The sequence below is a fragment of the Rana temporaria genome, chromosome 4 (assembly GCF_905171775.1).
Source record: "Rana temporaria chromosome 4, aRanTem1.1, whole genome shotgun sequence".
In the NCBI taxonomy this organism is placed as follows: Eukaryota; Metazoa; Chordata; class Amphibia; order Anura; family Ranidae; genus Rana; species Rana temporaria.
Window position 1 is genome coordinate 431,699,923 of NC_053492.1, and position 13,474 is coordinate 431,713,396.

Here is a 13,474-nt window from a genome sequence, read left to right on the forward strand (position 1 = left end):
TCTATCCAAAAGGGGAAAAAAAAGTTTTGCCTTTACTTACACTTTATTTGTCGAAATGCGTTAACATGTTCACGCTGTATTGACTATGTAGCCAATCAAGTCTACCACATTTTGATACCAAGTTGCCGGCTTGATGCTATTACAGGATCCCCAGGCTACCACCAACACCGAATGCCGGTTATAGTCATTGGCTACTATCACCGTCTATACAAGACTCCAAAGAAGGAAAGAAGTGCTAATGATATAAAAGCCTCAGGAGAGTTTTATTACATCTTCCAAAAATAGACTAATCCATCGATGTATACAGCCAGGCTAACGCATTTCACTAGGGCAGGAGCTTACTCATAGGGTACCTGTAATAAAACTGTTCCAAGGTTTTTACTGTATATTTGTGAGCGTTTTCTCTTTTTGTTTTTGGAGCCTTGTCTGCACTAATACTTACCCTTTTCCTTGCTCTTCTGGCCAAGTGCAGTATCAGGCCAGAGCCTGCCGAATGCCTGGCTAGAGGACATCCAGTGTGATCTAGTTCCAGAATCATTTCTTCTCCAGGCTAACTGTTCCTGGCCCACTCCTTTCTTATATTGGATTTCAATTCTCAGTTTAGCACCACATATGGCTGTAACCATATGGCAAAATCTGGCTGAATTGTATAGAGCAGGCGTGTCAAACTCAGTTTAATTATGGGCCGCAGCAACAGTATGGTTGCCCTCAAAAGGCCGGTTGTATCAAGAGTGCATTACATACAGAGCTCAGGATTATAGTGCAGGGTTCAGGAGTGCATTACGTACAGAGTGCAGAGCTCGGGATTATACTACGTACAGAGTGCAGGGTTTAGGAGTGAGTTATGTACAGAGTGCAGGGTTTAGGAATGTGTTACATACAGAGTGCAGGGTTTAGGAGTGTGTTTCGTACAGACTGCAGAGCTCAGGATTATGCTACATACAGAGTGCAGGGTTCAGGAGTGTGTTACGTACAGAGTGCAGAGCTCATGATTCTACGTAAAGAGTGCAGGGTTTAGGAGTGTGTTTCGTACATAGTGCAGAGCTTGGGATTATGCTACATACAGAGTGCAGGGTTTAGGAGTGCGTTACGTACAGAGTGCAGGGCTCATGATTCTACGTAAAGAGTACAGGGTTCAGGAGTGGATTACGTACAGAGTGCAGAGCTTGGGATTATACTACGTACAGAGTGCAGGGTTTAGGAGTGAGTTATGTACAAAGTGCAGGGTTTAGGAGTGTGTTACATACAGAGCGCAGGGTTTAGGAGTGTGTTTCGTACAGAGTGCAGAGCTCAGGATTATGCTACATACAGAGTGCAGGGTTTAGGAGTGTGTTACGTACAAAGTGCAGGGTTTAGGAGTGCGTTACATACAGAGTGCAGGGTTTAGGAGTGCGTTACGTACAGAGTGCAGAGCTCAGGATTATGCTACATACAGAGTGCAGGGTTTAGGAGTGCGTTATGTACAGAGTGCAGGGTTTAGGAGTGCGTTACATACAAAGTGCAGAGTTTAGGAGTGCATTACGTACAGAGTGCAGAGCTCAGGATTATGCTACATACAGGGTGCAGGGTTTAGGAGTGTGTTATGTACAGAGTGCAGGACTCATAATTATTCTACGTAAAGAGTGCAGGGTTTAGGAATGAGTTACGTACAGAGTTCAGAGCTCAGGATTATGCTATGTACAGAGTGCAGGGTTCAGGAGTGCATTACATACAGAGTGCAGAGCTAAGAATTATGCTATGTTCAGGGTTCAGGAGCATTTTATGTGCAGATTGCAGAGCTCAGGATTATGCTATGTACAGAGTGCAGGGTTTAGGAGTGTGCTTTGCATAGAGTACAGGGTTCAGGAGTCTGTTATGTACAGAGTTCAGGGGTGTGCTGTGTACAGAGTGCAGGGTTTAGGAGTGCACTATGCACAGTGTGCAACCTCAACCTCTTCCCTGATGCTTTCCCGCATCTCTCTCTCCTATCTTGTCTGTCTCTAGTACCTCCCTGTGTAGGCAACTCTGCTTCACCTTGCAGGGAGTGGGAGTGGAGAGTGAAAGCTGGAGGTGGTGGAAAGGAGTTCCGGCTTCAAAACTGGGTGGGAGGGCCACATGACAAGGCCTGGAGGGCCGGTTTCGGCCCAGGGGCCTTGTGTTTGACAAATGTGGCATAGAGAAACACAGAGACCTAATAATGACATCACTGGGTCTAAAACAAGGTATTTAACAGAAATCTTTTATTTAATAGACATGTTAATGAGGGTGGAATGGAGGAATCACTGAGGACACAATATAAGCAAAAAATAAACTTCAGCTTTAAGAGCAAATGATCAGTTATACTTTGTAATCTGACATGCACATCGCGTTTCGGGTGATAATATCAACTTCCAGAAATGATTTTCGCTCTAAAAGGTTGCAGCTATAAAGCCAGTTCTCTCTACACTTTTCTGGCCCTTTTTTCTTTCTATGCGTTTAAACCTTTTTTTTTTTTTCCTGTCCATCTGTCCTAGCCCACAGGCATATGCCAAAGGGGCTCTCACCTCCCTTAGGCAGTCTGCTACCCCCGTGCTCTCAGGCTAAACCATATGATTGTGAGAGCGCGGCCACAGAAATGCAAATTCAAAGCTCTGCAGATTCAAAGGCTTCCTATGAAACTGGTTCAGCAACAGAGAAACAGACAGGCCTTGTGTTACTACACTAATACCGGCTTCAGAAAGATGGCTTGGTGCTCAGTATTCATCTAATATTACATCAAATCCTAAGGGAATAATATTTCATTTTCTAAAGCTTATCATAAGAAATTGCCCTTAAAAAAATACTATTATCACTGTTTGTTGCGTCTCAGTGCTGCTGATTTCCTGCAGTCTATTTGCAGCCACTTTCTGTCTACACGCGCTTCAGTAATGGCTGCATGGCATTTGTCAGGGTGGGTTTCCTAATACAGTGGAACCTCGGTTTAAGAATAACTTGGTTTGTCGCTAAAACAAGCAGCGCTTTACCACTAACGGCCGGCGCTTTCAGTGTGAAAGCAGCTTTAGGGAAGTGATGAATACAAAATCCATCACTTTCCCCCTGTTTCCCCCGTCTGCCATGTTTACATAGGCAGAGCTCCATTCTGTGTCTCAGTCCAAAGATTGGCAGGTGCCGGTGTAGTGTCACAGTTTGCTGCCTATCCTAGAATGCTGCGGAAGTCACGTGGCGGCCAACTGCGCATGCGCGATGCGTTCCAATGGATTTTTGACAGTACACACCAGCGAACCCGGCATTCAGGGCGACGTGGATTTAGAGGAAAGTGGCCGGTCGGCCTCACGTCCTCGCTTCGCTCGGACGGCTCGCTCGGCCTCCTGGCTCTTTTTTTAACATCCTCCAATCCACTGGGATGTTAAGGAAAGAGCCTGAATGCCGACCGAGGTTTCACTGGTGTGCACTGTCGTGAATGCATTGGAACGCATCGCATTTGCGTTTGGAACGCATCGCGCATGCGCAGTTGGCCGCCACGTGACTTCCGGAGCATTCTAGGATAGGCAGCAAACTGTGACACTACACCGGCAGACATCCAGTGGCCGGCACCTGCAAGTGTAGAATCAGGTATGTATATATACAGTGGAACCTCGGATTGCGAGTAAAGCGGTTAACGAGCGTTTCGCAATACAAAAACTGTATTTTTAAAAATCGTAACTCAGTTTGTGATTGTTGTCTTGAAAAACGATTCACGATTCAGGCCAAAGCAGTGTGCAGTACCACATTTGGCCTGAGGTGGGGGGGGCGCCGTTTGAAAATGCACGGAAAGGCCGAGGACAGCTCTCGGGAACAGATTTCGGGAACGGAGTCTTTCCGAGGTTTGCCGAGGTGTACTCGGGCCTTTCCGGCCGTCTCAGTCGCCCCACCCCCCCCCCACTCCTCTGGCCGCATGTGGTATTGCATGCCATTGAAGTCAATGCGGAACAAATTATTTCCGTTTCCATTGACTTCAATGGGGAAACTCGCTTTGATGTGCGAGTACTTTGGATTACGAGCATTCTCCTAGAATGGATTATGCTCGTATACCGAGGTTCTACACTACATATAAGTGATTATACGCAGGGGGGCCGCCCTGTACGTGTATATCTGCTATGGGGCTGAACAAGAGACTTATTTATGTCTTTGGGCAGTTTTATGCCTTGTACACACGATCGGTTTTCCCGTTGGGAAAAAGTTGGATGGTTTTTCGGACGGGATTCCTCTCAAGCCTGCCTTGCATACACACCGTCACACAAAAGTTTGGTGAACTTTTGACTGCCAAGAACACGGTGACGTAAAAAAACTACGATAAGCCAAGAAAATGAAGTTCAATGCTTCTGAGCATGCGTCAAAATGTTTCCGAGCATGCGTTGGAATTTTTCGTGTTGGGATTTGTACACACGATCAGAAATTCCGATCAGTTTTTTTTCCTGACGGGAAAAAGGAGATCCTGCTCCCTATCTTTTCCCAGTAGTTTTCCTGTTGGAAAAAGTCTGATGGAGCATACACACGGTCAGGATTCCCGACCAAAAGCTCTCATCAGACTTTTTCCAACAGGAAAACCGATCGTGTGTACGGGGCATATGTCTGCATTCTCTCTTGGCTCAATATCAGGACCATATACTGTAGATAAAAAGGTTCTCATCTCCAATGTTAGGGTTTTAGTGAATTAGTTCCATTTGGCGGCATAGATTACAGATTATACACAGATCTTCTTATTACCGCTTTCTGATCTCTGGACACTGACTATCCTTTTTTGGCAGACAGGAAATGCGGCCTCATTGTCTATCGATTCTACGTTTCACCTTCCTATAGTAATAGCTGAGTGTCCGGAAAGGAGAGCGCTCACACACTTTCCTCGGGGACAGGTAAAGCCCTGCAGTGTGATGTATAAAGAGAACCTGCCTTGGAGCAAGACACCCATGTGCGAAGCACACGGTACAAGCTGTTATTCTCCTTCCTCCCACAGTCTGTAAACAGCCGCATTCTACAATCCCTGAAATCCTATAACATTTTTTATTAAAAGTTCCGTCCGTCGTATCTATGCGCCTGATTCATAGAATCAGGTTCCGCATAGATCTCCCTAAGATCCGACAGGTTTAAGTGACTTACACCGTCGGATCTTAGGCTGCAATTCCAGGCCAGCCGCTATGTGGCGTTTCGTTTTTTACACGTGACGAATATGCAAATGAGGATTTCTGCCGATTTAGAAACGAACGCCCGCCCGGCGCTTTTTTTTTACGTCGTTTGCGTTCGGCTTTTTCCGGCGGATAGTTACCCCTGCTATATGCGGCGTATCCTATGTTAAGTATGGCCGTCGTTCCCGGGTCGAATTTTGAATTTTTTACGTCGTTTGCGTAAGTCGTTCGCGAATACGGATGGCCGTAATTTACGTTGACGTCGAAACCAATGACGTCCTAGCGACGTCATTTGGAGCAATGCACGCTGGGAAATTTAGCGGACAGCGCATGCGCTGTTCAATCGGCGCGGGGACGCGCCTGATTTAAATGTTACACACCCCCTAGCCGCGGAATTTGAATTCCGCCGGGGGATTTACGATCCGCCGGCGCAACTTTAGAGGCAAGTGCTTTCTGAATAAAGCACTTGCCTCGAAAGCTTGCGCCGGCGGATCGTAAATCAGATAGGTTACACGGATCTAAAGATCCGTTAACCTATCTGAATCTAGCCCCGAATTTATAGGCCCAGATTCTCGTATCTGGGCGTAAAACTGGGCGGGCGTAACGTATCTGGTTTACGTTACACCGCCGCAAGTTTTACAGGCAAGTGCTTTATTCACAAAGAACTTGCCTGTAAAGTTGCGGCGGCGTAGCGTAAATCACCCGGCGCAAGCCCGCCTAATTCAAATGAGCCGGGTAGGGGGCGTGTAGCATTTAAATTAGGCGCGTTCCCGCGCCGAACGTACTGCGCATGCGCCGTCCTGAAAATATCCCAGGGTGCATTGCTCCAAATGATGTCGCAAGGACGTCATTGGTTTCGACGTGAACACACGACTTACGCAAACAACGTAAATTTTTAAATTTCGACGCGGGAACGACGGCCATACTTAACATTGGTTGCCCCTCATATAGCAGGGGCAACTTTACGCGTCGCAAATCTAACGTAAACGTCAAAACTTCACTGCGTCGACCGCGCGTACGTTTGGGAATTTGCGTATTTTGCTAATTTGCATACTCGATGGGGAAAACGACGGAGGCGACACCTAGCGGCGAAAAAAAAATGCATTTAAGATCCGACAGCGTAAGAGCCTTACGCCTGTCGGATCTAATGGATATCTATGCGTAACTGATTCTAAGAATCAGTCGCATAGATACGGCGGCCCAGATTAGGACTTATGACGGCGTACATGGCGTTGCGCCGTCGTAAGCCCTTTGAGAATCTGGGCCATAATGTTTAAATTTATTTGAATTTTTTTTTTTTTTTTTGTGGCATTCTGCACAATTAAACCTAAAATGTATTGTATCGCAAAACCAAAAATGCATCGTATTGCAGCTTACTAATCATTAGATGTGGCGGCTGCATTCGTTTTCTTTTTCTAGGCTTTTTACCTTTATGTTTTCACCTAGTGATTCAACCAGTAACCCACCTCTTGTATTAGTGAGACACAGCAGCAAAGGAGGCACAGCAACATTGTCAGTCTGAGAGGAGCAGAGTGTTATATGTATTAGCAGATTTAAATACACTCACAAACTTAGGCCACAAACTAGATCACGCTTTATAAACAGTTATAGCAACAATTTTTTTTTTCCTTTTGGGATAAATAAATAAATCCTTTTGCATTAATAAATAATAGCTGATCATTTTAGTCCCCCCCTGTCAGTGGTAAAGGGTTTGTCTTATCCATGTAAACTCATACATTCTGCTGGAAAGCTTGTGCTTTTAAAAAGCAACAGACTTGCTGGCTGGATCACCAGATGAAAATAGAAGAAAGAAAGTGAAACAAATGCAGCCATCACATCTAAGAATTGGCGCACTGTATATATACATCAATTATTTATCACATAGTGCTGGCGGCAGATTCACAACAGGATCACTTTTATGGGCAGCAGGGTCACTTTTATGCTTCCCGGTCATTTCCTGTCTTACTGGAGATGTCAGTAAAGGGGGAGACGATCTCGCAGAGGGATAGGCAGGAAGTCAAGTCAGGGCAAGATGGCCCCCACTCGACTCTATGCCCTTGGAGGACCGGAGCGACATCTGATGTCACTTCCGCCTCTAGGCCTTAAAGGGCCTTTTTATATTTTGAGTAAATGCAAAGGCACATTTTTTTTTGTTTTAAGTGTAAATGTGAGGTCTTTTTGACCCCAGATCTCACAATAAAGAGGACCTGTCATGCTTATTTCTATTTACACTGTTTACATTCCTTGTAATAGGAATACAAGGGATAAAAAAAAATTCAAGGAAATATGAAAAAATAAAAGGTAAAATAAATAATAAAAAAAAAAATGTAAAGCGCCACATCCCTCCGAGCTTGCGCACAAAAGCGAACGCATACATAAGTTGCTCCTGGATATGTAAACGGTGTTCAAACCACATGTGAGGTATCGCAGTGATCACTAGAGTGAGAGCAATAATTCTAGCACCAGACCTCCTCTGTAACTCTTAACAGGTAAAATGTAAACAATTAAAAAAAAACATTTGCCTATGGAGATTTTTAAGTACCATAGTTTGTCGCCATTCCACAATCCACAAGCGATCGCAATTTTAAAGCATGACGTGTTAGGTATCTATTTACTCGACGTAGCATCCTCTTTCACATTATACAAAAAAAATTGAGCTAACTTTACAGTATTCTTTTTTTTATTCAAAGAAGTGCATTTTTTTTCCAAAAAAATTGCGTTTGTAAGACCACTGACCAAACATGGTGTGACATAAAATATTGCAATGATCTCTATTTTATTCCCTAGAGTCTCTGATAAAAAAAAAGTATATATAATGTTTGGGGGTTCTAAGTATTGTTGTAAAAAAAAATACAAATTTAAACTAAAACAAATGTCAGAAAAAGGCTTGGTCCTTAACTGGTTAACTGGTAGTGATGGCTTTGGCTTAAAGCAGTATTAAACCCAAAAGCATTTATTATATTGCAGCTTACCAAATCTTAGGTGTGATGGCTGCATTTGTTTTTTTTTACTTTTTTTTTATTTTCATCTGGTGATTCAGCCAGCAAATCTGTTGTTTTTCAACAGAACAAGCTCTCCTGAAGAATGTATCAGCTTACATGAATAAGACAAACCATTTACCACTGACAGAGGTGATTACAATGATCAGTTTTTATTGATTCTGTGAGCTCTCAAGCATTAAGCTCTGCGCTACTGCATCAGGGCTGAGAAAGAGTATGTGAGGGTTTGAATCAGAGAAAGCAGGGCCGATCCTAGGCAGGGTGCACAGGGTGCATTGCACCCAGGCGCCTGCAGAGGTGGGGGCACCGAACATCTAACAGACTCTTTAAAAGAAGCCCTCTCTGTGTCCATCACAGAGGCCCCTCTCCAGGTCCCAATAAAGTACTTTGCTTCTCTTCCTGTATTTTGTTTATTGTTAAGAGATCATGTAAGGATCCCAGGTTAATGAAGACTTCGTGGGGGAGCATCTCTGTGGTTGAGTCATTGCCATAGAAACATTTGTAAAGGGGAGGAGTTAGTAAAATGACGGCGCCCATGTGGGGGCGCCAGAAATATTTCTGCACCCAGGCAACTTTGACCCTAGGATCGGCCCTGAGAAAAAAGAGCTCACTCCTGTGATGGTGGAAGTGAGTAGTAATGACTAGTCCTCACTTAGAAATGTCCTGGCAACATCATGAGAGTAGTTCTGTCAGGCGTCAGGTAAGTAAGAGCCCTTTCACGCTGGAAACGCCTATAGCGGAGCGTTAAAATAGCGGTAAAACACAGCTATTTTACCGTGATTTTACTGCGATTTTACTGCGTTTTTACCGCGATTTTACCACGTTTTTACAGCGTTTTCAATTCATTTTAATGGAGGGGACGTTTTAATAGCGCTATTTTTACTGCGAAAACGCGGCAAAAATGCACCAGTGTGAAAGGGCTCTAAAAGACCTACACCTATAGCAAGGGCATTGTTCAGTCCTTGATTACTCCCAGGATGTTGCTAAGTACTCCCATGACGTTGCTAAGTGAGGCCTAGTCATCACTACTCACCTCCACCATCACAGGAGCATACCTCCCAACTTTTTGAGATGGGAATGAGGAACACCTAAAGTATGCAGGCATAGGATACATCCCTTGCCACGCCCCCTTAAAGGAGAATTTATAAAAAAACAAAAACAAGATTGGTTAAACCCACATGTGCGTTTTTTACCACTACTATTCTTTTATATTGGCTTTTGGAATTTACAAATGCAGCAATTCAGAAATTGGATGAAAGGTTTAGCTCTGGGAAACACTTTTTGATAGATACAAAGTGCATTTTGTATACATCTATATAGTTCACACCAAAATAAGGGACAAATGAGGAGGAATGAGGGACAGAGGGACATTGCTCCAAATCAGGGACAGTCCCTCGAAATCAGGGCCAGTTGGGAGCTATGCAGGAGTGAGATCTCAAATGCTGACCTCAGAGCTACTGCATCAGGGGAGAGAAAGAGTATGTGAGGAGGTTTGAATCAGAGAAAAAGCTCATTCCTGTTATGGTGGAGGTGAGCAGTGATGACTAGGCCTCACTTAGCAACGTCCTGGGAGTATTCCAGTCAGGCTTCATAAGGTATGCAAATGGCCTACACCTATAGCAAGGGTATTATTCATCTTCAGTCAAAGCTGCACAGTTTGTTTTTATCTACAGGCGCCCCTTATCTGCATAGGCAGTTTTTTTTTTGTTTGTAAAGGTGAACTATTCCTTTTAAAGAACCTGTGATGTTTGTAGATTAAAACAAACCATGTGGCTCTGACTTAAAGCGGGAGTTCACCCGAAAAACAATTTTTAACATTAGATGGAGGCTCATTTTGTGAAGGGGAATCGTGTAGTTTTTTTTAAATCAAAGCAGTACTTACCGTTTTAGAGATAGATGTTCTCCGCCGCTTCCGGGTATGGTCTTCGGGACTGGGCGTTCCTATTTGATTGACAGGCTTCCGACGGTCGCATACATCGCGTCACGAGTAGCCGAAAGAAGCCGAACGTCGGTGCGGCTCTATACAGCGCTTGCGCACCGACGTTCGGCTACTTTTGGAAAATCGTGACGCGATGTATGCGACCGTCGGAAGCCTGTCGGAAGCCTGTCAATCAAATAGGAACGCCCAGTCCCGCAGCCCATACCCGGAAGCGGCGGAGAAGATCTATCTCTAAAACGGTAAGTACTGCTTCGATTTAAAAAAAAACACCCGATTCCCCTTGACAAAATGAGCCTCAATCTAATGTTAAAAATTAACTTTTTGGGTGAACCTCCACTTTAAGATGAATTGCTATAGGTGTAGGTCATTTACATACCTTATGAAGCCTGACTGGAATTCTCCCAGTGCACTATCCCTTTAAGCAAAAAAAAAGCTGAGGGTTTAAAGCAAAAAAAAAGCTGAGGGTTTAAAGCAGACCTAAAGTAGGGTGACCAGACATCCCCGGTTTCTGGGGACAGTCCCTGGATTGAGGACACTGTCCCCGGACCAAGTCTGTCCCCAGTTTTGTCCCTGGATTGGATTTCAACAGGGGCTGGGGCAATTTCAAAGACAGTCAGTGCAGAATAAAAAAAAAAAAATCTGAATTACACCCCCCTTCCGCTCCTACTACAGGTAGTGCAGAATTATTAGGCAAGTTGTATTTTTGAGGATTAATTTTATTATTGAACAACAACCATGTTCTCAATGAACCCAAAAAACTCATTAATATCAAAGCTGAATATTTTTGGAAGTAGTTTTTAGTTTGTTTTTAGTGTTAGCTATTTTAGGGTGATATCTGTGTGTGCAGGTGACTATTACTGTGCAGAATTATTAGGCAACTTAACAAAAAAAAATATATACCCATTTCAATTATTTATTTTTACCAGTGAAACCAATATAACATCTCAACATTCACAAATATACATTTCTGACATTCAAAAACAAAACAAAAACAAATCAGTGACCAATATAGCCACCTTTCTTTGCAAGGACACTCAAAAGCCTGCCATCCATGGATTCTGTCAGTGTTTTGATCTGTTCACCATCAACATTGCGTGCAGCAGCAACCACAGCCCCCCAGACACTGTTCAGAGAGGTGTACTGTTTTCCCTCCTTGTAAATCTCACATTTGATGATGGACCACAGGTTCTCAATGGGGTTCAGATCAGGTGAACAAGGAGGCCATGTCATTAGTTTTTCTTCTTTTATACCCTTTCTTGCCAGCCACGCTGTGGAGTACTTGGACGCGTGTGATGGAGCATTGTCCTGCATGAAAATCATGTTTTTCTTGAAGGATGCAGACTTCTTCCTGTACCACTGCTTGAAGAAGGTGTCTTCCAGAAACTGGCAGTAGGACTGGGAGTTGAGCTTGACTCCATCCTCAACCTGAAAAGGCCCCACAAGCTCATCTTTGCTGATACCAGCCCAAACCAGTACTCCACCACCACCTTGCTGGCGTCTGAGTCGGACTGGAGCTCTCTGCCCTTTACCAATCCAGCCACGGGCTCTTCCATCTGGCCCATCAAGACTCACTCTCATTTCATCAGTCCATAAAACCTTAGAAAAATCATTCTTGAGATATTTCTTGGCCCAGTCTTGACGTTTCAGCTTGTGTGTCTTGTTCAGTGGTGGTCGTCTTTCAGCCTTTCTTACCTTGGCCATGTCTCTGAGTATTGCACACCTTGTGCTTTTGGGCACTCCAGTGATGTTGCAGCTCTGAAATATGGCCAAACTGGTGGCAAGTGGCATCTTGGCAGCTGCACGCTTGACTTTTCTCAGTTCATGGGCAGTTATTTTGCGCTTTGGTTTTTCCACACGCTTCTTGCGACCCTGTTGACTATTTTGAATGAAACGCTTGATTGTTCGATGATCACTTTTCAGAAGCTTTGCAATTTTAAGAGTGCTGCATCCCTCTGCAAGATATCTCACTATTTTTGACTTTTCTGAGCCTGTCAAGTCCTTCTTTTGACCCATTTTGCCAAAGGAAAGGAAGTTGACTAATAATTATGCACACCTGATATAGGGTGTTGATGTCATTAGACCACACACCGTCTCATTACAGAGATGTACATCACCTAATATGCTTAATTGGTAGTAGGCTTTCGAGCCTATACAGCTTGGAGTAAGACAACATGCATAAAGAGGATGATGTGGTCAAAATACTAATTTGCCTAATAATTCTGCACTCCCTGTAGCTTGGGGGGTATTTTTTCCATTATCTGTGCCCCTTTCTGGTGATCAGGTTTTGGTCGAAGCAGAGGAAATATTTCTTCAGTTTCGCGTGCATGCCCGTTCCGCTCCCGCTCGCATGTTCTTCTGCCTTGGCTCAAGTCCCAGCCAGCCGCCTGCCTATCGCCTTGCCTTCCCTGATGGAGTGATCTTCCTCCGCTCCCCACCTGATAGTAAGCGGGGTCCAGAGAGTTGACAGGCTGTGAGGCAGGTGGCGGCAGAGTCGCTGATTGCCACCATTACCAGTAAAAAATAAATATGTCCCCGGATTTCATTTTAAAAATCTGCTCACCTTAACCTAAAGGCACAACTTTGTTTTCATTTTGTATGGAGTAAGTGAGGGTTAAAACCCTTGTCATTTTTTTTTTGCCATCTGCGTCCCATTGTGGAGGTTTACCTTCACTTCCTGACCCATAGCCAAAACAGGAAGTGAGAGGAAATCCCTCCAAATTGAAGGAATCCCGGGGTGTGCCTTAGGACTAGTGTTCCCATTAGAAGATTTCCCCTCTATTACTGTTCTGGTGTCAACCCAAAAATTGTGATAACAGTGAACAGGATAAATAGAGAGAATAAATCTTTATAACGGGGGCACAGACAGCAATAAAATTGGACAGGTGTTCAAATCTCTCTCCACTGTATCCAAAAAATAATAAATATGTTTTGCCTTTAGTTATACTTTAATAATACCTTAATTTTTTATGTTTTATTTTTTCAACAGTGACTGCTTAACTAAAGTCAGCTTTCTGTATCAGGAAACGATTTCCAGAACCAACAAAGGGAAGAAGAAGAAGGAGCATCCAGAACTGGTTAGTGCCACTCTCCTCTTTGGGTTTGACGTTATTCATGTTAAATGTATTGTCAGTAGATGTGGGTTTTTGCTCTGTGCCATGCAGCCATGACACAGGCCTCTACACTCTCCCCCTTTTATTATTAGAAGGAGCAGACCTTGGACTTTGAATGGAAGGTGTCATATAAATTGTAAGGTTGTGTAACAGACCAATACAGCAAGAAGCTGGACCAAATGTAAAAATCTCACTTACTACATCAAAACTGAACTTAACAAATTTTGATCCCTGTGTGGCCCTCCAGCTATGGCCAGCTTTAGTCTCCTAAATATTTGCCCTCTTTGAAGAAACCAGAGCATGTTG

At 43.9% G+C, this 13,474-nt stretch overlaps 1 long non-coding RNA gene across 1 annotated transcript in view; it reads left to right on the forward strand.

Moving 5' to 3' along the window:
* LOC120937899 overlaps positions 1-13,126 on the forward strand; it is a 270,265-nt gene extending 257,139 nt beyond the window's left edge. Inside the window, exon 3 of the long non-coding RNA XR_005748767.1 lies at positions 13,045-13,126. This is a non-coding gene — a long non-coding RNA (uncharacterized LOC120937899). The remainder of the gene's footprint in view (positions 1-13,044) is intronic.
* The last annotated feature ends 348 nt before the right edge of the window (positions 13,127-13,474 follow it).